Raw genomic sequence first — 24,791 nt, 5'->3', positions numbered from 1 at the left:
GGCTGCGGGGTCTGTCGTGGCAGTGCTGGCTCCGGGGTCTGTGGCGGTGGTGCTGGTGGCGGGGTCTGTGGTAGGGGGGCATGTGTCAGCACCTGCTGAGGGAGAAAGCAGGATGTCTCCTGCAGCCTCGGATGGCTGCCCACCGGGGAAGAGGCTGGGGACTGTCGCAGCGGCGGTAGACGTGCCGGAGGCGGTGCAGGTGGTGGTGCAGGTGGTGGTGCAGGTGGTGGTGCAGGTGGCAGTGTTCGCCTCCGTACAAGTTGGCGTGGACGTGGACAGAAGGTGTGACACTGGTCCCTCAGTCTGTGCCACCATGCCCTCTCTTGACCTGCCCTGCTGTTTTTGGCCCTTCCCCACCTTTGATGGTGGCATAGTTCTCTTGCCACTATCCCCTTTAGTTTTCGCTGACCCCTTGGTGGGTGGTGTTTTCGGCTTCTCCCTTCGGGATGTGGGCACCTTTTTCACCTTGGCAGGTGGCAGAATGTCCTTGCCCTCGCTACGTGGCACACTGGCAGCCCTGATGGTTGGCGCACCCCATGACCCCGCAGTTTCTGGCACCCCTGTGCCTGGGGATGTGGTAGCTGAGGTGCTGGGCTGGGACCTGGAAAGCCTGGCCCTAGGGGAAGGACGGGGGGGAGGGAGGTGTAGGGAGGAGGTCAATGTTAGCCAGGAAGAGTTTTTTAGACACACTGGGATGGGTAGATGGAGGGGGTTTGGGAGTGGAGGAAGAGGTAGTGGTTGTAGGAGGTGTACGTCTGCTGAATTTGGGTGAAGGTGCGTGGGCTGGAGGCTGTTGTGAGGTGGATGGCTGTTGGATGGGTGTGTTCCTGTGTTTGTGTACTTTGGGAGGAGGGCTCACAGACACACTAGTAGAGGACACTGGGGATGTGTGAATGGTAGTGGAGGTGGTGAGTGCACGTGAGCAGTGTGTGGTGATGGGCGTGCTAGTGATGGAGGTTGTGGCTGAGGATGTAGTGCATGCAGGTGTGTTAGTGAAGACGAGACTGGGAAGGAGGAGGGAGACAGGGAGGAGGGGGACACAGTGGAGGAAGTGGATGTTGGTATGTGTGCATGGGTATGGTGCTTCTGTGAGTTCCTGTGGGATGTGTGGTGCTTATGTTTGCCTGAGCCACTCTTGTGTGTTGATGTGTGTACATACTGGTCTGATGGTGTGCTTGGGATAGGCTGAGGTACAGGGGATTGGGTCTGGGTGGAGGAGGTTGGAGGGGGGAGGCTGGACACAGGGACAACGGCTGCCATCAGTGCTGAGGACAGAGCCTGAAATGCTCTAGGTTGGGCTGCCTGGCCAGAATTAATGCCCTCCAGGTATGCATTTGTTTGTTGCAAATGCCTCTCAACACCCTGAATAGCATTCAGAATGGTTGACTGCCCAACAGTGAGGGATCTCAGGAAGTCAATAGCCTCCTCACTGAGGGCAGCAGGGCTGACTGGGTCAGGGCCTCAGGTGCCTGGGGCGAAGAAGATGCCCACCTTCCTGGGTGAGTGGGCACGGGACACACGCTGAGGGGCTGCTGGGAGGGCAGTGCTGGTACAGGGGGTGGCTGTACCTGTAGCTGGGGTGAGCACAGAGGTGTCCGCCACCTCAAGGGAGCTTCCATCGGAGGAGGTATCTGTGTCCGAACTGTCCTCTTCAGTCTCTGCCGTGGTACTCCCCTCGCCCTCCGTCCCACTGGTGCCCTCACGGTCGGTGTACTCGGCCTCATGGGTCCTGTGGGATGCAGCTCCCTCCGTCACCGGTGCCTCTACTGCTCTGCCAGATGATGCTAATGCACATAAGGACAGGGAGACAAAACAAAAAGGGGGGGAGAGACAAAGGATACACTTGGTCAGTGGCAGCACCAACACCACCGTTGACGTACACAACACACTCACACACAGGGAACAGCCCTATGCACTAGGCAATGCACTACCAGTTACAATGCTTGTCACCAGGCCATGGGTAGGGACAGATTCCGCCAACTGCAGCCTTCCTGGGACCCACACGCCCCTGCCCAGTAGTGGATGCCTACTAGCTAGGTTGGAGGAATTTCACATTAAAACCCTGCCAAACATGGGACCTACTCTGCCATGTCAGGCCTGGCCCAGGGGCACCCACAGGCCCACATCCCCCACCCGGATACCACCCCATCAGGTGTAAGTAGTAATGAAGGGCTCTATACTCACCCTCTTGTTGCTGCTTTGATGCCCCCAAGCGCCCAACCAGCTCCATATAGGCCACCGCCAGTATGCGGGCCATCAGGTGGTAAGGGTTTGACAGGCACCCCTTCCTCATTGGGAGGCCATCCCCAGCTAGGCCTCCGCCATCTTCCGTGCCCAGTATCTCAGGTTCTCCCACCGTTTGCGACAGTGGGTGCTCTGCATGCTGTAGACCCCCAGGGTCTGCACGTCCTTTGAGATGGCACACCATATACCCTTCTTTTGATGGAGGCTGGCCTGCAGAGGAAACAGACACAGGGAAAGGTATTGGTCAGACCGCCCTGCCTGTTACACTCATGGCCCACCATGCCACTTCCCATTTGCACAGACAAGCGCCAGCATACATGCTGCACGCTACCCAGGGCCCATCTACCAACTCCTCCCCCCTACACGAGGCATTCACACACAACACCCCATGCATTCACACCTCATGCATCGTGCTCACAATGTACTCACCTGTTGGTCTGGAGACCCATACAGCAGTCGGTACTGGGATAGGACCCCATCCACCAGTCTCTCCAGCTCCGCCGAGGTGAAGGCACGTGCCCTTTTCCCAGTCACACGAGCCATGGTAGGTTCCAGACACAGGTCACAGCAGCACATGCAGTGTAGGTCCTCTCGTGTTGAAGGTCAGGTAGCAAGTGAGTGAACAGATACAAAATGGCGGTGACGTCCACGGCGGTGCATACCATCACTGCCGGCGTACATCACCATTAGCCACTGTACCCCATAGGGCCCAATGATAACCAATGAGGAGTTGCACGGCGGTTCCCGACTGCCTCCCGCAGTGGTGCACAACGTCAGTGGAATTACCTCATTTCCACCTGTCCCTCCATACTGGAGAGGTAGACACCATTTTAGGAAGGGGGGCAGGCCATGGATCCTAACTGCATCACAGTTCACAATTTCACATTCTGAACATATGTCACCAAAATATTGTAACTATAACAAAATGCATTGAACTGTAGTGGTTACAATGTACAGATAATGACCAGCTGCTCACTCTTTTGCCCATAGATTGCAACCGCTGCGGATGAATAGGAGATGGAGATATCCCCTCATGTACAGACCCCTGGTGGACTCAGCAAGAATGGAGTACAGGGACATTATCCTCACCTACAGACTTGACAGGGCCACAATCACAGAGCTGTGTGCCCAATTGGAGCCTGGCCTGATATCTGCTATCCCTCATTCACTGGGATCCCCCCTCTTGTGCAAGTGCTATCAGTGCTCTGTTTTTTGGCAGCAGGTTCTTTCCAAGTGACTGTGGGCTTGGTAGCAGGAATATCACAGCCAATGTTCTCAATCATGCTGACCAGAGTGTTGTCAGCCCTGATTAAACACATGTGCAGCTATATTGTTTTCCCCCAGGTGGAGGATTTGGCCACAGTGAAGGCTGACTTCTATGCAATGGGACATATCCCCAACATCATTGGGGCGATTGATTGGACACATATTGCATTTGTCCCCCCTGTAGGAGGCTGGCCTGGCTTGTAGTGGGTACCAGAGGTACTTACACCTTGTGCGAGGTCCAGTTATCCCTTATTAGTGTAGAAGAGGTGTTTCTAGCAGCTTAGGCTGATAGAAGGTAGCTATGGCAAAGCAGCTTAGGCTGAACTAGGAGACATGTAAAGCTCCTACTATACCACTGGTGTCATATGCACAATATCATAAAAAAACACAATACACAGAAGTACTAAAAATAAAGGTACTTTATTTTTATGACAATATGCCAAAAGTATCTCAGTGAGTACCCCCAGTATGAGGATAAGATATATACACAAGATATATGTACACAAACCAAAATTATGCAGATAATAGCAAAAGGAAGTAATGCAAGCAATGTAAAATTACAGTAGATTGCAATAGGAGCACATAGGTATAGGGGTAACACAAACCATAGACTCCAAAGGTGGAATGCGAACCATGAAGGGACCCCAAACCTATGTGAGCTTGTAGAGGGTTGCTGGGACTGTAAGAAAACAGTGAGGGTTAGAAAAATAGCCCTCCCCAAGACCCTGAAAGGTAGGTGTAAAGTGCACCTACTACCCCCAGAGAGCACAGAAGTCATGATAGGGGGATTCTGCAGGAAGAACACACACCAGCAATGCAACAACAGTAGATTTCCAGACCTGAGTACCAGTTAGACAAGGGGACCAAGTCCAATAGTCGCGACAGTGTCGAGAGTGGGCAGGAGCCCAGGAAATGCCAGCTGAGGGTGCAAGGAAGCTGTCACCTGTTGGAAGAAGCTTGGAGTTCTGCAAGAATGAAGAGGACTAGGAACTTCCCCTTTGGAGGATGGATGTCCCACGTTGTGAAGAAGCTTGCTGAGGTGTTCCCATGCAGAAAGACCACAAACAAGCCTTGCTAGCTGCAAGGGTCACGGTTATGGTTTTTGGATGCTGCTGTGGCCCAGGAGGGACTAGGATATCGCCACTTGGACGAGGAGACAGAGGGGGTGCCCAGCAAGTCAGGGAGCCCTCACAGAAGAGGCAGCACCTGCAGAATTACCTGAACAGGCACTTAGAAGAAAAGTGAACTGGAGTCCACCCGAAGTCACAAAAGGGAGTTCCACGACGCCGGAGGACAACTCAGAAGGTTGTGCACTGCAGGTTAGAGTGTCAGGGACCCAGGCTTGGCAGTGCATGAAGGAAATCCTGGAAGAGTGCACAGGAGCCGGAGCAGCTGCAAATCACGCAGTACCCAGCAATGCAGTCTAGCATGGGGAGGCAAGGACTTACCTCCACCAAACTTGGACTGAAGAGTCACTGGACTGTGGGAGTCACTTGGACAGAGTTGCTGAGTTCCAGGGACCACGCTCGGCGTGTTGAGAGGGGACCCAGACGACCGGTGATGCAGTCTTTTGTTGCCTGCGGTTGCAGGGGGAAGATTCCGTCGACCCACAAGAGATTTATTCAGAGCTCCTGGTGCAGAGAGGAGGCAGGCTACCCCCAGAGCATGCACCACCTGGAAACAGTCGAGAAAGCCGGCAGGATGAAGCGATACAAGGTTGCTAGTAGTCGTCTTGCTATTTTGTTGCGGTTTTGCAGGCGTCCTGAGCAGTCAGCGGTCGATCCTTTGGCAGAAGGTGAAGAGGGAGATGCAGAGGAACTCTGGTGAGCTCTTGCATTCGTTATCTGGTGAGATCCTCAAAGCAGAGACCCTAAATAGCCAGAAAAGGAGGTTTGGCTACCTGGGAAGGAGGATTGGCTACCAAGAGAGGTAAGAGCCTATCAGGAGGAGCCGCTGACGTCACCTGCTGGCACTGGCCACTCAGAGCAGTCCAGTGTGCCACAAACACCTCTGTTTCCAAGATGGCAGAGGTCTGGGACACTCCCCTTTCCTTTGCCCAGTTTTGCGCCAGAGCAGGGCTGGGGGATCCCTGAACCGGTGTAGACTGGCTTATGCAGAGATGGGCACCATCTGCGCCCATCAAAGCATTTCCAGAGGCTGGGGGAGGCTACACCTCCCCAGCCTTCACACCTATTTCCAAAGGGAGAGGGTGTTACACCCTCTCTCAGAGGAAGTCCTTTGTTCTGCCTTCCTGGGCCAGGGCTGCCTGGACCCCAGGAGGGCAGAAACCTGTCTGAGGGGTTGGCAGCAGCAGCTGCAGTGGAAACCCCGGAAAGGCAGTTTGGCAGTACCCGGGTTCTGTGCTAGAGACCTGGGGGATCATGGAATTGTCCCTCCAATGCCAGAATGGCATTGGGGTGACAATTCCATGATCTTAGACATGTTACATGGCCATGTTCGGAGTTACCATTGTGACGCTGTACATAGGTAGTGACCCATGTACAGTGCACACGTGTAATGGTGTCCCCGCACTCACAAAGTCCGGGGAATTTGCCCTGAACGATGTGGGGGCACCTTGGCTAGTGCCAGGGTACCCACACACTAAGTAACTTTGCACCTAACCTTCACCAGGTGAAGGTTAGACATATAGGTGACTTATAAGTTACTTAAGTGCAGTGGTAAATGGCTGTGAAATAACGTGGACATTATTTCACTCAGGCTGCACTGGCAGATCTGTGTAAGTATTGTCAGAGCTCCCTATGGGTGGCAAAAGAAATGCTGCAGCCCATAGGGATCTCCTGGAACCCCAATACCCTGGGTACCTCAGTACCATATACTAGGGAATTATATGGGTGTACCAGTATGCCAATGTGAATTGGTAAATTTAGTCACTAGCCTGTTAGTGACAAATTTGGAAAGCAGAGAGAGCATAACCACTGAGGTTCTGGTTAGCAGAGCCTCAGTGAGACAGTTAGGCATCACACAGGGAACACATACAGGGCACATACTTATGAGCACTGGGGCCCTGCCTGGCAGGGTCCCAGTGACACATAGACTAAAACAACATATATACAGTGAAATATGGGGGTAACCCCCCTGCAAAATGAACAGGTCTTCAGAAATCAAAAAAGTTTTCACTCAATGAATGTGCAGATGGTGTGTTTGGCAGACCAGTACATCTCCCATGTCAATGCTAAGTAGCCAGGCTCGGTGCATGATGCTTTTATCCTGAGGAATAGCAGCATCCCAAATGTGATGGCCCAACTACAGAGGCACAGGGTGTGGCTAATAGGTGAGCCCTGCTTCCCACCCAGTGGATGTTGGTGTCTGGGTATGGTGTGGGACATAAGGGTTAGTGTGTGGCTAACAGTTGTCCCTCGATATTTGGAGGTGACTCTGGTTACCCCAACCTCTCATGGCTACTGACCCCTGTGAGCAATCCCAGGACAAGGGATGAGGAATGTTACAATGAGGCACATGGGTGAAGAAGAAGGATTATTGAATGTACCTTTGGCCTCCTGAAGGCCAGGTTTCAGTGCCTCCATCTGACAGGTGGATCGCTGTGCTACTCACCCAAGAAGGTCTGCCAGATCATTGTGGCATGATGTATGTTGCACAACCTTGCCTTGAGATGACATGTGCCCTTTCTGCAGGAGGAGGATGCTGGAGATGGCCGTATGGCACCAGTGGACCCTGTGGACAGTGAAGATGAGGAGGCAGAGGATGAGGACAACAGAAGTGCAGTCATTCGTCAATACTTCCAATGACACACAGGTAAGACAGACAATATTGCCACACCTTTACTCCTGGACTATCCAGCAAAAACATTGGTTTCCGCTGGTCAGCCTAGTGGGAAAGTTGTAATGGGTCTGGTGGGGAGATCACCAGCACTGCAGCGGTCTCCTTGTCGGGAGTTCGGCGGATGGATGTATTTGTCCACCAAACTCCGAAGGATCCCCTAAATGTCTTTACTATAGTTAGGCCATAGAAAAAGTTTCTAAAGTTTTTCCAAAAGTTATAAAGGTTCCAACTTTAGTGAGAAAAATGTCTGATGCAGAGAACCATGCTAAGGAGCTGTACTTGGCCTCTTGGGTGGCATTCAGACACACCGAACTAAGGGTTCTCTGCAAACGTTACCAAATTAACACTGGTGCTCATGCTACCACAGAAAAGCTTAGGCAGCTTGTGGGAGAATATGAGAATGCACACAAAGTGGTTGAAGGGGAACCCTCACAAAGAAATTCAAGAACACTCCAATGAAGTGAACCAGCACCCTTGAAATGAGTACTGTCTTCCCAGCAGGGTGCTAGGCATTGGGACCCCTGCACTGTCCATACCCGACCCATGCACTTGTTCTCCACCAGCCTTTTCATGGCGGTGAAACTGCCATGAAAAAGCCTGGTAGAGAACAAGGTTGTAATCGGCAGAGCAGAGTTCAGCACCACCCTGGCTGATTACAACCAGCACTGCTGTCATCCCCCTCAAGATCTTTGATCCTGGTAGGCATGGTGGGTCTGCCTGCCAACCTTGTAATGTAGTAGTCAGACCGCTACAGCCACAGCTGTCCGAATGCCACTGCGAGTCTGGCAGTCTTGTGATCTCCAGACTCTTAATCAGCCCCTTAGTTTCTAATCATGGTTTTAGGGACATAATCAGGGCCCTAGCAATTCGTTTTAAAATTAAGAAAAATAGTAAAATTGCAAAATACCACTAGGCTACAGACAACTTTTAGAACAATTCATGTGATCACTTAGTGACAAAGTGGTATCAGCAAATGACAAGTCCTGTATCCCACTGCTGATCCAACAAATGTAGGAGGCTGGCTTTTTCTGCAGTGCACATCATTCACGTCCACTATACAGAGTCCAAGCAACCTCACTTTAGTATCCAGAGGTAAAAAGCAGACCACCTTATGCTCTGTTTTTGTGGTAGTGTTGATGAGCAGTTAGGCTTATCTTGGAGCTGTGCTAAGCATTTGTTGTACTCACAGCATCTATAAATGTCGATACACACGTGGAAGAATAACTTGAGACCAATTTACAAACATACTTCAGATTTTATAATATTTTAAAGACTAAGATCATCAAGTTTGTGTAAGTACTTCTTTAGTTATGATTTTTCAAAGTTTAGAAAATGTTCTGTTTTTGTGAGTAATTATGCACCTTAGGAATGAATGGGAAAATCTTAAAAAATGCACATAAAATCAGGCAATGCTGGCACAAGTGTCACTTTAAATGTTTATGTCGAGTTCATTGAGATGTTCTGTGGGCCAGCAGGAACATTTTGGATGGTTCAAAGGGGAACAGCAGATAACATTTTTGGAGCTGGTGCACAACCAAGATTGGTACCACTTGGAAACACACTGCACAGGTGGACTTAAAGGTAAGTCCGGTGGGTCCCCTTGGAGGGTAGGGGCTAAATGGGGTTAGAGACCCCTAAAGCACAGCTGGCTTGGCAATGCAGTTGCCAGGGAGGCCAGGTCCCATTCAGATAGGTCAGCCAAGGGTTATATGTCAGGGAGTTCTTGGAACCAGGATCAAGTCACTTGGAGGGTAGATTGCAGGTCAGCAGGGCCACTCTGGGGATTGGTTCTTGGGTGTCCTCAAGTCCCTTAACAGGTGCTTTCTTCTTAGCTTTACAGAGTCTGGAGTGGACTTTGCTTCTGGTTGTTTGAATTTGGTGGGTCCAGGCAATGGGACATCTCAGGCCCTAAAAGTCGCAGTGCCACAAAACCTAGCAAATTGGTGAGGTTTTTCCATTTGGCCGGTTGTGTGGATTTTAGTCAGGCTGTTGGATCTGGTTTATTGGTCAATGGTCAGTCAGGTAACTAGACTTCACTGGTTCCTTGCTTTTAGGTTGCAGGGGAGTGCTACTTTCACTCTGAGGGAGGTTCTTGGTGATTTTCAGAAGGCTGAAGGTGCTCTTGGGGTTTGTAGAGTCCTTCAGACTTCCATGCGACACTTCAGCTGCGATTGTCAAGTCTAGGAGTAGCAGTCATAGTTTGGTGCCTTTTTCTTTGTGCAGCATAGCTTCTGTTCTCATTCCTCAGGTCTTCTTTGTTCCTGGTCTTCTTGTGTCCACGAAATCTGGTCTGTAAGTCTAGAGATGCCCACTAAATACTGCATTTTGTGGGTGTTAGGGGAGTACCTGGTAGTGGCCAATGGATCATTGACTTTAGGGCGGCCTCACCCACTAAGGGATTCCTTCATGTGGGTAAGGGTCACATCCCTAACCCTGATTAGCTATTCTCCTACCATTCAAGATAGAGGAAAATGAAATGGAGTGACCACTTTGCCTGCCACACCTGAGGGGTGGTGTAAGCTGATGGGGGGTGGTACTCCTCCTATTTTGACTAACTTTTCCGACCACCTTTGTCATTTAAAGTGGTGGAAAAACTGTTGGGTTGCCATCTGGTGCTAGTAGCAGAGGTGGGGTCAGATTTCAAAGGTGGTAAAGCCTTTGCTGCTGACTGCTGGTGCAGGGTGCCTGTCTGGGGGAGAAGGTGTAATACCTCCACCCAGGAAAGGAGCAGAGTCTCTCACTTCAGGAGTCCAGATTTCTGTCTGCTGGTGGCAGGCTGGCTAAGATCAGTCAACAACCATGCAAAGGTTGTTTTGCAAGGGGCACATCTAAGGTATTAAATCAAACATTTGCATCAGTGTGGGTTTATTATTCTGAATTGTTTGATACCAAACAACCCAGTATTCAGGGAGACCATCTTGTAGCTGGGGAACTTGTAATGACCAGTGTCCAGCATATTTATTTGCTTTGGCTTCCCTCTACACTTACTAGGTCATAAGGTTTTGTAAAGACACAGTAAGGGTCATATTTGTTCATGCACACATATGTCCTCATATGCATTATAGTACACCCTGCCTTAGGGCTGGAAGACCTGCCACATGGGTGACTTACCTATATTACATACAGTGGTATTGGGCATGGCACTCCTTGTGAGTGCCATGCCGGTTTTGTAACTTTTAGATACAACCTGTCATACACTTGCAATGGCAGTCTGCATGAGGCTGGTGTGGGGTCTCCCAGAGTGGCACAACTGGTGCTGTAGCTCTGGGGGGACCTCTTCAGTATCCATTCCCTAGGTACCAGGGCTACCATTTACTATGGACTTACAAGCGTGGCTGAAGTGTCAAACATTGTAAAGTTTTGGGAAAAGGGATCTGTCCCTGGGAACCTGTTTAGCAGTTGCCCAGGGCACTTACAGTTTGAAAAACATAATTTTACAGGCAAAAAGTGGGGGCTACCATGTCAAAAGTGGCCCTTTCTCACATAAATATATACTAAAAACTATAGAAAGGGTCAGGGTAGAGGTATCCTGATCCCATGGGGGCATTTCCTGGGAGTCTGTGGGATGCTTTAAGAGTTTTAAAAAGCTGAAAACTTTTTTCCACATGCATGGAGTTGTGACTCTGTCATGGTGCTCAGCACAGCCTCCAATGTAACACAGTAACAGAGTCACGAATCTTGCTAAAAAGGAAAAAAGTACAATCACAAACTCTTATACACTAATGAATGCACTCACAGACTCACTCAGAATGTCACTTACCCACTCACACACCCATAAATACACTCATATACCCACTCACAGACCCACCCAAAGCCTCATGAACCCACTGAGAGACCCAAATACTCACACACCCACTCGGAGACCCACTGGAACACTCACACACACACTCAGTCACGCCCTCATGCACACACCTACAGACAGACACACTTAGACACTCCTGCACCCACAAAGACCCACTCAGTCATGCACACACAAAGATCCGCTCATACACTAACACAACCACTCACAGTCAAGCACCCACTCATAGACCCACTCAGTGACTCCAGTACCTGCTCAGACACTCATTCATCCACTCACAGACCCTATTAGATGTCTACGCAGGTACTCAAAAATCTATTGAGACATGGAGAGAGTGAAATAAAGACATATAAACAATAAGTGGGGTGTTGTGCATTTAATGTATGCGTTTGGTTTGCAGATGCGCCATAGAGTTGCGTCTCTAAAATATTTTTTCACCAAAAAAAAGAGTTTGTGTGAAATTTCAATTGTGTTTGGGAATTTGGGTGGCTCTAAGAAAAGCCTTTATGTTCATTGTGTGAATATGATTAGTAGACATAAGAGCAGATGCAGAGTATCAAGTTGCTCAGAAAGAAGTGAACACCATCTCTTCAATATATTCCATGCATATTAAAATGGAGGTTATTATATAGTTAGAGCCAATGTTATAGACTCTGAGGAATGCTGAAACTGTTGTATTAACATGTTTCATGGCTTTGTCTATCTGTGGACAAAATTCAGTTGACCACTTCCATTTCTGCCGCTGGCATATGTTAGCGAACACCAAGGCAGTGTGAGAGAAAAATGTCAATAACTGGCCAAAGGTAGCCTTCATTAAGATTTCCAGTCCTACCTCAGTCAGTGTGCCCAGGTAATTACCACCACAGTGTGCAATCATGAGGTGAGAGAGTTAGGAATCCACTATGCCAACCCAAGTAATATCCAGGTTAGGCAAACCCAGGCCCCTGTCAATACCATTCTTTCTAGCATACTCACTATCCCAAAAAACATAGCTCGGACCAACAATCCACACTGTAACCATATTGAAGGGAAGCAGCAGTAGCACATAAGAGAAGGCCGCAGCTCAATGAGGGAGTTCAAGATGTGAGGAGGTTAAAATGGAGGGCATCACCTGGTTTAAACAAAACACAGATTTCATTGGCTGTAGTAACTACATGGGTAGATAAAAATAGCTTGTGATTTAAAACATTAAGGCCCTCATTCTGACCTTGGCGGTCGGCGGAGAGGCGGCGGTCGGACCGCGAACAGACCGGCGGTATTAAAAATGGCATTCTGACCGCGGCGGTCACCGCCGCGACCGACCGCCACTTCCCCACTCCGACAGCCACGGCGGTCATGACCGACGGGCTGGAGTCTGCGCACTCCGGTCCGGCGGTCGACCCAAGACCGCCAACGATATCATGACCCTGCTTACCGCCGCGGTTTCTGGCGTTCGGGAACCGCCATGCGAACCATGGCGGTAGGCACTATCGGGGACAGGGAATTCCTTCCCTGGCACTGATAGGGGTCTCCCCCACCCCCCACTGCCCCCCCGAGTCCTCCCCCCACACCCTCCACCCCCCTGCCACCCCCCAGAGGTAGTACGAACCCCCTCCCCACCCCCACCCCGACATGCACATACACGCACCCCGACATGCACACACCCCCAACATGCACATATACACACCCCCTACACACACACATACACAACGGGTACACATACCCGCACACATACATGCCGACATGCGCACCCGCCGAACTACACACATTGCCCATAGGCACAGCAGCACTCCCCGCCCGCATGCATGCACTCACACACCCCCTCTACACACTCACACGCACACCCCCATGCACGCACACATCACACAACACCCCCCCACCCCCTCCCCTCACGGACGATCAACTTACCTTGTGCGTTGGTCCTCCGGGAGGTGACAGGAGCCATGGGGAGGTGACCGCCAACAGAAGACCGCCAACAGAAGACCGCCACACAGAAATGTGGGTCGTAATTCTGTGGGCGGTGTTCTGCTGGCGTGGCGGTGGAGGTTGACCAGTCTCCACTTTCCCGCCGACCGCCAGTGTGGCTGCTGGCGGTTTTCCGGCGGAACGCTCCCAGCGGTCAGAATGCGCACAGCGGCATACCGCCGCGGTCGGTGGTCTTCACCGCGGCGGTAACTCGGCGGTCTTGCGAAAAGACCGCCAAGGTCAGAATGACCCCCTAAGTCAGCAGATCTGTGATTGGCTCCAATTATTTCACACACAAGTAATGCTATTTTGTATATGCTTACATTCTGTAAGTCAACCACACCTGCTTCAGAAAAAAATAAAACTAGAATGCTGCTGACAGATGGTGTTGTTAATTTCTGGACTACTCGTACAGTGTAGTGTTTCACAAAGGTTGTTATGGCAGCTGAGGTGAAAGAGTTTGGGGGGAGGGCAGTTAATAAAATACAATTTATAAATTGAAATAGGAGTGGTTTTGGTACAGTAGCTACTGAAAAGAAAGATTTTCCAGTTCACTATCAACATTGTATGTTAATTGTACCTGAGAAATATTATTGGTAAATACATTTTCGAGCACCCAAAGTTACACAGGATGACCGTGCTGAGTGCTGCAATGTAGTCACGACTCCAGTCACACACACTACCAAATTGGGCTTCTTTCCAAAACTACAAGAAAAGGTTAACATTCACTAACCATTTAGATGTGGGATAAGACAAACAAAATATAAGACACAGTGGGGGTCATTACGACCCTGGCGGAAGGCGGAGACCCGGCGGTAAGACCGCCAACAGGCTGGCGGTCTCCCCTCATGGAATTATGACCATGGCGGTTACCGCCATGTCATCCGCAGGTTCTCCGTTCCGCCTGCCAGGGCGGAGACGACCGCCGGGCTGGAGACTCGGGTCTCCAGCCCGGCAGCCGACACTATACCACCGGCGGTATATTGACCCGGCTTACCGCCGTGGATTTCCAGCGGTTTGAACCTGGCACTGATAGGGGTCTCCCCCACCCTCCACCCCCACCCCAACTCCCTCCCCTACCCCTCCACCACCCCTACCACCACCCAAAATGTTGCATGGCCCCCCTCCCCACCCCGACCCCCAACATCACATCACCCATTCCCACACGACATGCATGCAGGCACCACCTACACACTCACACGCACACATGCCAATATACATGCCTACATGCACACACACAGGCAGACACACACACCCACATTCAAACATTCACACACACATCCATACTAACATACCCACAGACATACACGCACTCATTCCCATACACACAACACTCACGCAAGCATACACGCACTCACACCCCCCCTTCACATACACACACGCACACCCCCATGCATGCACACAACACCCAACCCCCCCCACCCCCCTCACGGACGATCGACTTACCTGGTCCGACGATCCTCTGGGAGGGGACAGGAGCCATGGGGGCAGCTCCGCGACACCACACCGCCAACAGAACACCGCCACGGCGAATCACAGGACGTGATTCGCTGGGTGGTGTTCTGTTGGCGTGGCTGTGGAGGTGGAGCAACCTCCACTTCCCCGCCTCCCGCCAGTATGGCTGTTGGTGACTCTCCGTCCGAAAAAGGACGGAGAGCTGCCAACAGTCATAATAGGCCGAGCGGAAAACCGTAACCACTGGCTGTCTTCCGCACAGCAGTCCTCGGCGGTCTTTCAAAAAGACCGCCGAGGTCAAAATGACCCCCAGTGTTTGATTTGTTAACTAGGAAAGTATCACTGAGCCCTCAGTTGAAAAGGTTGCCATTAGTGGTTCCTTGGTGCACCATTGTTATGCTGAGACTTCATGCTCATATAAAGAAAAGAGTTAACTTGAAATTGTGACAGTATTTTACATATCAACGGAAACCATTTAACAGGTATATCAATTGTAGTGTATGTTTACAAAACTAAAACTATAGTGTCTCAGATAGAACCAGAGAAGTATTCAAACTTCATTCACATGAGTTGTAAAATATTAATCATTTTAGAAAAATTATTAACACTATTAGTTTTTAATCCATGCTTTTTGCGTGCTACAGCAGAATTTAAATGTCAACTAGAGTTGGCATTTCTAACCAGTTTCCAAGACATTGATTTCTTTTTACTAGATATAACTTATGTCTAAAGTAGGCTATACGTAGGCTACAGGGAGGGTGGTATGTGCTTATAAGGTAAGAGATATACTTTGAATTTGTAGTTTAACACTTCTGCACTTTCAGTTCCATATGTTGTATGATAGGTACAGTGTCTCACCTATATTATCTGTTACAAACCTGTTTTCTAAAACTTAGGAGCGTAGTTATGAAAATTAGGCGCTGCACCTAGTGCAGGCAGCAACACTTTCTCAGCACCCCTTGTCACCCGCCCTAACGCCACCATGTGTGCGCTGTATTTAATATACGGTGTACCATGGGGGTACTTAGGAAACTAGTGTCCTAATTTTTGACGCTAGTTTGGCACTGCGCAGGATTAGTGCAAATTTTTTTTACGCTAATCATGCAAAGCACCCAGAAGCCAATGGTAACCAATAGGAGTCTCCTTTTTTAACGCCTGCTCAGAGCAGGCGTTAAAAGTGCTGAAGAAAATGATCCAAGAAAATCACTTAGAGTTCTTTGCACCATTCTTTCAGCCTCCTAACAGGGGAACACCCCCTTTGCATATATTATTCCTGGAGCAAGCATAATGTAGCACAAAGGGTTACAAAGTAGCGCAATGCATACATTGCGCCAAGTTTTAAATATGGTGCAGTGTTTTTGGCCATCTAACACAACCTAAGCGTAAAAAAGATTACACTAAGGTGTTGTTAGAATGGTGCTAGGTCCCCTTAAATCTGGGTCTTAGTGGTCATGCTAGTGTAGATGTTATAAGGGGTCAGGGACACCTACAGCACAGCTGGTTTTCTGATGCAGGGTCCAGGGATGCCGGGTAGAATAGAGCAATAGGTAGCAAAGAGTTGTGTGTCAAGGAGCTTTTGGAACCAGATTCAGGTCACATGGAGGGTGGATTGCAGGTCATCAGGGCCACTATTTTGTGAGGGGGAGGGGTCTTGGGTATCCTGAAGTCCCTCTACTGGTGCTTGCTTCTGGTCCATTAGAGAGTCTGCAGTGGACTTTTCTTCTGGGTGTTCGAGATTGGGGGTCCAGTACCATGGGCTATGGCATGTCTCAGCCACTGGAGGCTGCAGTGCCACCAACCTTGCCACACTGACAGGGTTTGTTATCTGGGCCCACCGGATTGAGGGCCAGATGTAGTAAGCCTTTTGCGACTCGTAAACGGCGAAAAATGCCATTTGCGAGGCGCAAAAGGCCTTCCGCGATGCAGAATCACATTTTGCGAGTCGGTACCGACTCGCAAAATGTGATTCCGACTCGCAAATAGGAAGGGGTGTTCCCTTCCTATTTGCGACCGCATCACGATGTAGAGTTGCTTTGTGACAGCAGCCTATACTTGAAGTGGATGGTAACTCATTCGCAAAAGGGAAGGGGTCCCCATTGAACCCCTTCCCATTTGTGAATGCTCACAAAAATATTTTTTCAGAGCAGACAGTGGTCCTATGGACCACTGCCTACTCTGACAAAAACCGAAACAAAAAGGTTTCGGTATTTTTTCTATTTGCAGCTCGTTTTCCTTTAAGGAAAAAGGGCTGCAAAGAGAGAAATAAAAAGCTGCTTTATTTAAAAGCAGTCACGGACATGGTGGTCTGCTGTCTCCAGCAGGCCACCATCCCCGTGAGTGCCTAGACTTGCTATGGGTTGCAAACTGCGACCCACCTCATAAATATTTATGAGGTGGGTCTTTGCGACCCCATAGCGAGTCGCAGAAGGTGTCTGAGACACCTTTCTGCATTTCCTTTTGCGAGTTGCAAATTGCGAGTCACTGGGACTCGCAATTTGCAACTCGCAAAAGGAAACCTACCTACATCTGGCCCTAAATTTGGACTGGCTGCTGTGTCCTGTTCATTGGTCAGCAGCCGGTCAGTGAACTGGATTTCACTGGTTCTTGCCCGTTGGGTGCAAGCAGTGATATCTTCACTCTGGAGGTCCTCTGGGGTTCTTAAAGTCTGTCTGGTGACCAGTTGACCCCTCAGCACTGATTGTCGAGTACTGGGCGCAGCAGACATGCCTTGGCACCTTTTTCTTCTTGCAGCAGGACTTCTGTTCTCAAGCCTTGGCTCTTCTTTGTCACTGATCTTATTTCTATCAAATCTCATATGCAGATCTATGAATACCTGTTAGACCTTTCATCCTTGGCTTGGTCTCCCTTAACTTTTTGCCTCCGTTCCCCAGGCTGTTGATGTGCGCTGGACTCAGATTTTTCTGCTTTGTTACCCTGGGTACTTTACCACTGCTAACCAGTGCTAAAGTGCAAGTGCTCCTTTACAAAATGTGTATGTAGTTGATTTATCCATGATTGGCATATTTGGTTCATTAGTAAGTTCCTAGTAAAGTGCACTAGTGGTGCCAGGGCCTGTAAATCAAATGCTAATAGTGGGCCTGCAGCACTGGTTGTGCCACCCACATACGGAGCTCTGTAATCATGTCTCAGACCTGCCACTGCAGTGTCTGTGTGTACAGTTTAACTGTAAATTCGACTTGGCAAGTGTACCCACTTGCCAGGCCTAACCCTTCCCTTTTCTTACATGTCAGACACCCCTAAGTTAGGCCCTAGGTAGCCCCAAGGGCAGGGTGCAGTGTATGGTTAAGGTAGGACATATAGGCCCTCATAACAACTTTTCCGCCCGCCAAGTTGTAACTGCCACGCGGCTGCCAATGCAGCCATTTCGACATCCCCGCTTGGCCGGCGGACGGAAACCGAGTTTCTGCCCGCCGGCCCAGCAGGGATGACGGCCGCAACATGGGAGCCAGCTCCAAATGGAGCTGGCAGTGTTGCGGCGGTGTGACGGGTGCAGATGCACCTGTTGCCCTTTTCACTGTCTGCAGGCCCTGGCACCACTAGTGCACTTTACTAGAAAGCTTCATGGGGCTGTGTCAGGGGGCACCGCAACTCCCCTTTGTGGCAGCCTTTTCATGGTGGTTCCTACTGCCATGAAAAGGCTGGCGGGAGGGGGACTTGTAATCCCCTCAGCAGCGCTGCAAGCAGAGCTGCCCTGGAGAATTAAATCCGCCGGGACCAACGTGGCGGAAAAACGACGGTCCCGGCGGTGCGACCGCGGCGCTTCCACCGTGGTCGTAATTCCCAAGATTGCACCGCCAGCCTGTTGGCAGTGCAATCGACAAAACAGCCCTGGCGGTCTTTGACCTCCAGGGTTGTAATGAGGGCCATAGTAATGTGTTTTATATGTCCTGACAAATAAATATTGCTAAATTCGTTTTTCACTGTTGCAAGGCCTGTCCCTCTCAACGGTTAACCTTTAAATATGATTAATGTGTAGATTCCCTTTGGGAGCGGATGGACATGTGGAGTTTGGGGTCCCTGAGCTCACAATTTAAAAAAACATCTTTTAGTAAAGTTGATTTTAAGATTGTGTGTTTGAAAATACCACTTTTAGAAAGTGAGCATGTTCCTGCTTATACCATTTCCGTGACTCTGCCTGTTTGTGGGTTCCCTGTCTAGGTCAGTTTGACAGTTGGGCTGGTTTCACCTCACAATAGACAGTGACACAAAGGGAGCTGGGGTGTAGTCTGCATTTCCTGATGAGCCATCTGTGCTAGGAGGGAGGGGAGGAGTGGTCACTCACACCTGAAAGGGCTGTGTCTGCCCTCACACAATGCAGTCTCCAACCCCGTGGTGAGTGTCTGGGACCTGACCTGGGCAAGGAAGGATTTCACATTCAAAAGAGACTTTACTTTGAAGTATGCCTTCTTCAAAGGGGAAATTGGGTATAAGAAGGTCATGCAAAACCAGACTTTAGAAACCCTTCTTGAAACAAGAGGAGCCTCTGCCTGGAGAAGAGCTGAGGAAGAAGAGCTGCCCTGCCTGTGACTGTGCTTTGTGGAGCAATCCTGCAGTTGCTCCTTCTGCCAGAATAAGAAGGCAAAGACTGGACTTTGTGTGCCTTCCATCTTGAGAACTCTAAGGGCTTGATTTAGAGCTTGCCTTCTGTTGTTTGAAGTCTCAGGGACATCAAAGACTTCTCTCTGCCAGCACCTGGAGTCTCTGCTCTGCCCTATGGTGCCCATCCAGTTCCTAGGACCCTGGAAGGAGAAGCTAGCAGCCTAAAGAAAAGGAAATCCACACACAGAGCGACGTGCGGGGACAAGATCGACGCAACTCCAATCTGCGGCTGAAGAAACGACGCGCCACCAGCTCCGCAGCTGAAAATTGACACTCACTGGAAGCGCAACTGAAGAATCGATGCACAGAGCAGGAGAAACGACACACAGCATCGCTGATGGAGGCTGGGACATCGCAACCCGCGCTGCATGGTTCTCAGATCGTGCAACTGGATTTTCGATGCAAGTACCACTGGGCGTGTAAAAACAATGCAAGGCCTGCCCGGACCTGAGAGTGCTGACCCGGTCGACACATCACTCTCCTGCAGAGAGAAGAAATGACGCGCCCGACCTGGCGAAAGGAGAAACGACGCAAGGTCCCGCTCGTGAGTGGAATCAACGCATCACAAGCCCATTTTTGATGCAGGGTTATTTTTGACGCACCCAAGGTACTTTATCACGCTAACAGTGTTAGTGTGTGTTTAAAACTGTATACGACTCTTTTTGCATTTTTATATTTTTATAACAACTTGACTTGTGTATTGTGGATTTTTGTCATTTTGGTCTTGTTTGTTTAGATAATTATTTCCTATTTTTCTAAACCTGTGTTGTGTCATTTTGTAGTGTTTTCATTAAGTTACTGTGTGTGTTGGTACAAATACTTTGCACCTAGCACCCTAAAGTTAAGCCTACTGCTCTGCCAAGCTACCAAGGGGGTAAGCAGGGGTTATTAGAGGGTGATTATCTTTTACCCTGACTAGAGTGAGGGTCCTTGCTTGAACAGGGGGTGACCTGAATGTCAACCAAAGACCCCATTTCTAACAATACCCATAAAATACTGCATTCCGTGAGTGTTTAGGGGAGTACCTGGTACTGGCCAATAGCCCACCCACCTTAGGGTGGCTATACCCAGTATGTGATCAGTTCCTGTAGAAAGAAGTCACATCCCTATCCCAGTTTTGGTTCCACCAGCTTGCACCGCTTGGCAGCTTAGGAGTCCAGGTGCTGGCAGAGGAAGTCTTTGATGGCCCTGAGACTTCAAAACAGGGGGAAAGCTCAGTCCAAGCCCTTGGAGACATTTCACAAGCAGGAAAACGCAGCAAAGCCCAGTTGTTGTCCTATCAAAGACAGAAGCAGCAACTGCGTGCCAACCCAGCAAAGCACAATCAAAAGCAAAGGAGCAGTACTCCTCCTCCTACTCTTACTCTTCAGCTCTTCTCCTTGGCACAAGTTCCTCTTGATCCAAAAGTAATCTAAAAGTCTGGGGTTATAGGTTCACTACTTATACCCCTTTCTGCGTTTGAAGTAGGCAAACTTCAAAGGAAAGCATCTGTTGTTGACAAGATCCTCCCTTGTCCAGGCCTGGCCCCAGCCACACACCAGGGGGTTGGAGACTGCATTATGTGAAGACAGATACAGCCCTTTCAGGTGTGTCAGCTCCTACCTCCCCACTCTAGCCCAGGAGACTCACCAGGATATCCAGGCTATACCCCAGCTCCCTTTGTGTCACTGTCTAGAGGGAATTCACGAACAGCCCAACATCAGTCTGACCCAGGAGTGGATTCCACAGGCAGGCAGAGGTAAAGAATGGTTAAGCAAGAAAATGCCCACTTTCTAAAAGTGGCATTTTCATATTGACAATCTAAAAAACAACTTTACCAAAAGATGTATTTTTAAATTGTGAGTTTAGAGAACCCAAACCCCGGCATCTGTATCTGCTCGCAATGGGAAACTGCACATAAAAGATATTTAAAGGCATCCCCAAGTTAACCTTTGAGAGAGAAAGGCCTTGCAATAGTGAAAAACAAATTTGGTAGTATTTCAGGACATGTAAAACGCATCAGTACATGTCCTACCTTTAACATACACTGCATCCTGCCCACAGGGCTATCTAGTGCCTACTGTAGGGGTGCCTTACATGTACAAAAAAGGGAAGGTTTGGGCCTGACAAGTGGGTACACTTGCCAGGTCGAATTGGCAGGTTAAAACTGCACACACAGACTACAGTGGCAGGTCTGACCCATGTTTACACTCTCACTCATGTGAATGGCACAATCAGTGCTGTAGGCCCACTAGTAGCATTTGATTTACAGGCCCAGGGCATCTCTAGTGCACTTTACTGGGGACATACTAGTAAATCAAATATGCCAATCATGGATAAGCCAATTACACATACAGTTTACACAGGGAACACTTGCACTTTAGCACTAGTTAGCAGAGGTAAAGTGCCCAGAGTACCAAAACCACTAAAAACAAAGTCCAGCACACAGTTATAAACACAGGAAGCAGAAGCAAAAAGACAGGGGAAACCGCACTAAAGATGCCAAGGCCTAACAGTAGGTGTGGGCCTAACTAGTACACGAAATGGAGTGTTGAAGTCTTTCGCAGAAAAACATTACCTAGCAGAGTTTGACCAGCAAAGTACAGACATTAGGAAGTCCACTATTTTGTATACATTCTATCTAAGAAGATATCCACATGACAAGTATCTTAATGAAATTCTTCAAAACTACAGATATAGAAGCAATGTAGGAGGAAACATAGAAAGGAAATATGCAGCACTTGGATGTGTTGGTTGTGTAGTGGTACACGAAAAAGGAAATCTAATTAACCACTGAAAACCTAGCTACCAAACAAGAGTTTTTCCATTTGGCTCTTCAACTGATCAAGACTTGGCACAGAGAATTAGAATTACTTGGAGACTATGACTTCTATGAAGATTCTTTCAATGCTGTCAAAGATACTATTCAGTGTTCAATTTTGACATACTATTTACAAATGTTAAATGATGAAATACAACAAGAAGAAATGATTGCTGCTGAGGTAGCTAAAGATAGTTCTCAAAACAGCCATAGTTCAGGACCACTGAGTCAGGATCCTCTCGGACAACCTATTATTGAAAACGATGCTGCAATAGCTATGATTGAAGTGGAAACTGCAATGGAGCAAGCAAGACAGGAATCTGTAGATCCGGAACAGTTAGTTGCACAACTCAACAATGAACAGAAAGACATTTATATTGAAGTAAAAGGCAAAATAGGACATGGATTTCTTCATAAGAAGAAACCATGCAATTGCTCATCATTCAAGCCCATACTTTTATATATTAGTGGTCAATCTGATACCAGGAGAAACTTTATAATTAAAGTGAATCTCCACCTACCTACATAAGGCTACATAATCAAACATATTGTTTGTAGTAACAGCACCTAATGGATTAGCTGCACAAAATATCAAAGGAATAACTTTACAAAGATGACTTATGCTACCGGTTGAACATGGCAATGAGCTGGAGTACCAGAATGTAGCTGGTGAAGCTTGTCATGAACTTGCAAGAGTTCTGAAGAAATGTAAGCTTTTAATTATTGATGAGGTAAGAATGGTTTCAAATTTAATGCTTACCTGTGTTCACATGAGAATGCAACATATTTTAAAAACAGAATACAACATCTTGTTTGGAGGAAAGCATTGAATTGTTTTTGGTGACCTCCTGCAACTAAGTCCTGTAAAAGAATAGCCTGTTTTCAAGACTCTTTTGCAGGAAGACACTTGGAACTCATTGGGATGTATTGGAAATATAAACATTTGGCAATACTTCAAATACCAGCAACTTGTCAAAAATATGCGGCAAGCCTCTGACATGGAGTAGGGAAATACTTTTAAGGACATTAGGGAAGCAGTTCTGACAGAGGAGGGAACATGTACCTTGGGAATTCAACTTAGCAAAAAACCGTTTTACTCTAACAACTTAGCTGCAGGGCTAATTCATTTCTGAAATGAGGGGAAATCCATAGTTTCTTTAGTGCCTACTCTTCAAGAGAGTGTGCAAATCCCAATAAAGAATTATTGAAACTAGAGAACGAAGAAATGTTGGAAATTACAACTATCAACAAAATGGAACAAAAGGGAGTGACAGTGCTGCTGAGTGTAAAACTACAAGAAAAATTGAACTCTTTGGAGAAATCTGTATCTAGGACTGCTGGACTGGAGAAGTGTTTACTTGTTTGCAAAAACTGTAGAGTAATTTTGAGACTTAAGTTAAATGTTGAAGAAGGACTATTAAATGCTGCTATGGGTAAGGTTATTGACTGATTCCCTAACCGTGATGAGGTTGAATTTTTAGCTATAAAGTTTGATTAGGTTGATGGCACAAGGCAAATTAGCCAAGGTGTTGTACTCTTTTGACTTGTAAAAGACTTGTTTGTCTGGCGGACGTAGTTCCCAGTCTGTCTTCCGTATGCTGTAATTATCCATAACTCACAAGGTTTAAATGCAGATTCTGCTTTGATTATTATTGGACGTACAGTATTTAAAGAAGAAATGTAATATGTAGCATTGTCACTATTTTGAACATTGTCGGGTTTGTTGCTGGTTGATTTTGATAAGAAGCTTAGTGCAGATGCAAGTTTTGTCAGGCTACACCAGATTAAGAAGTAAAGCCCATATTTATACTTTACTTGCACTGCATTCGTGCCATTTTTTGATGCAAAAGCAGCACAAACGTACAAAATATTTTGATGCAAATGCGGCGCAAAACTTACAAAATATAATTGTATTTTGTAAGTTTGCACCACTTTTGCGTAAAAAAATGACGCAAATGTGGTGCAAATAAAGTATAAATATGGGCTACAATATGCTCCTCATTTAGGACAGTATCCTATTTATGAAAAATGAATATTATGTCCTAAGTGGAAACTTACAAAAGAATCTATGAATTTTCTTGAAAAGACAGTAAACAAGGAGTAACAAAAAGTTGCTTAGAAAAAAATTGGAAAATGATATAGATATTGTAGGTTACCAGTTGGAGAACACTCATGGTTTAAACTGCTATGCTAATGTTGTTCTCAATGTTCTCTTCCACCTATTACATGTTGTAAGTGCAATTCAAGAAAAACCACAGAACACATTGTGTACAACAATGTTTCATTGCTTTCAACGTTCATCTAATGAAAGAACTGTAATCCCTTCTGCTTCAGGGATTCGAGAACTAGTAGACATATATGGTGGATCTATAGAATTGACTCTAACGGCTCATCAAGATGCACAGGGATTCACAATGATGATCCTTGGAGTTTTAGAAGAAAATGTAAATATTGATGACATATTTTGACTGACATGGAACCATGAGTGTGAAGATTGCTCTTTCTCATGTGCGACTGAAATCCAATCAGAAAGATTTCTGTACTTAAATGCTGGATTCTAAAATGTGTGTTTTGATAAACTAATAAAGAAGAGTGACCAAAACATGACCTATCCAAATTGTAAATCAACTATATTGTCTACATTGCGTATGCCGAGAAGTGGTAAATAAATTAAAGCAATGTTTCAACGATGCAGATCAGATGGCTCAAAATTGGACACCAAAATTACAAACTTCAAAGCTGGACAAATATAAATTTCTGGGAGAACATACCTTACACCTTAGCTATTATCTTCCATAAAGGCCTTAATATTACACCTGGACTTTATACCACATATTTAAAGACTCAAACTGAATGGACAGA

Source organism: Pleurodeles waltl, chromosome 6 (assembly GCF_031143425.1).
Source record: "Pleurodeles waltl isolate 20211129_DDA chromosome 6, aPleWal1.hap1.20221129, whole genome shotgun sequence".
NCBI lineage: Eukaryota > Metazoa > Chordata > Amphibia > Caudata > Salamandridae > Pleurodeles > Pleurodeles waltl.
Note: the sequence above shows the minus strand (reverse complement) of the source record.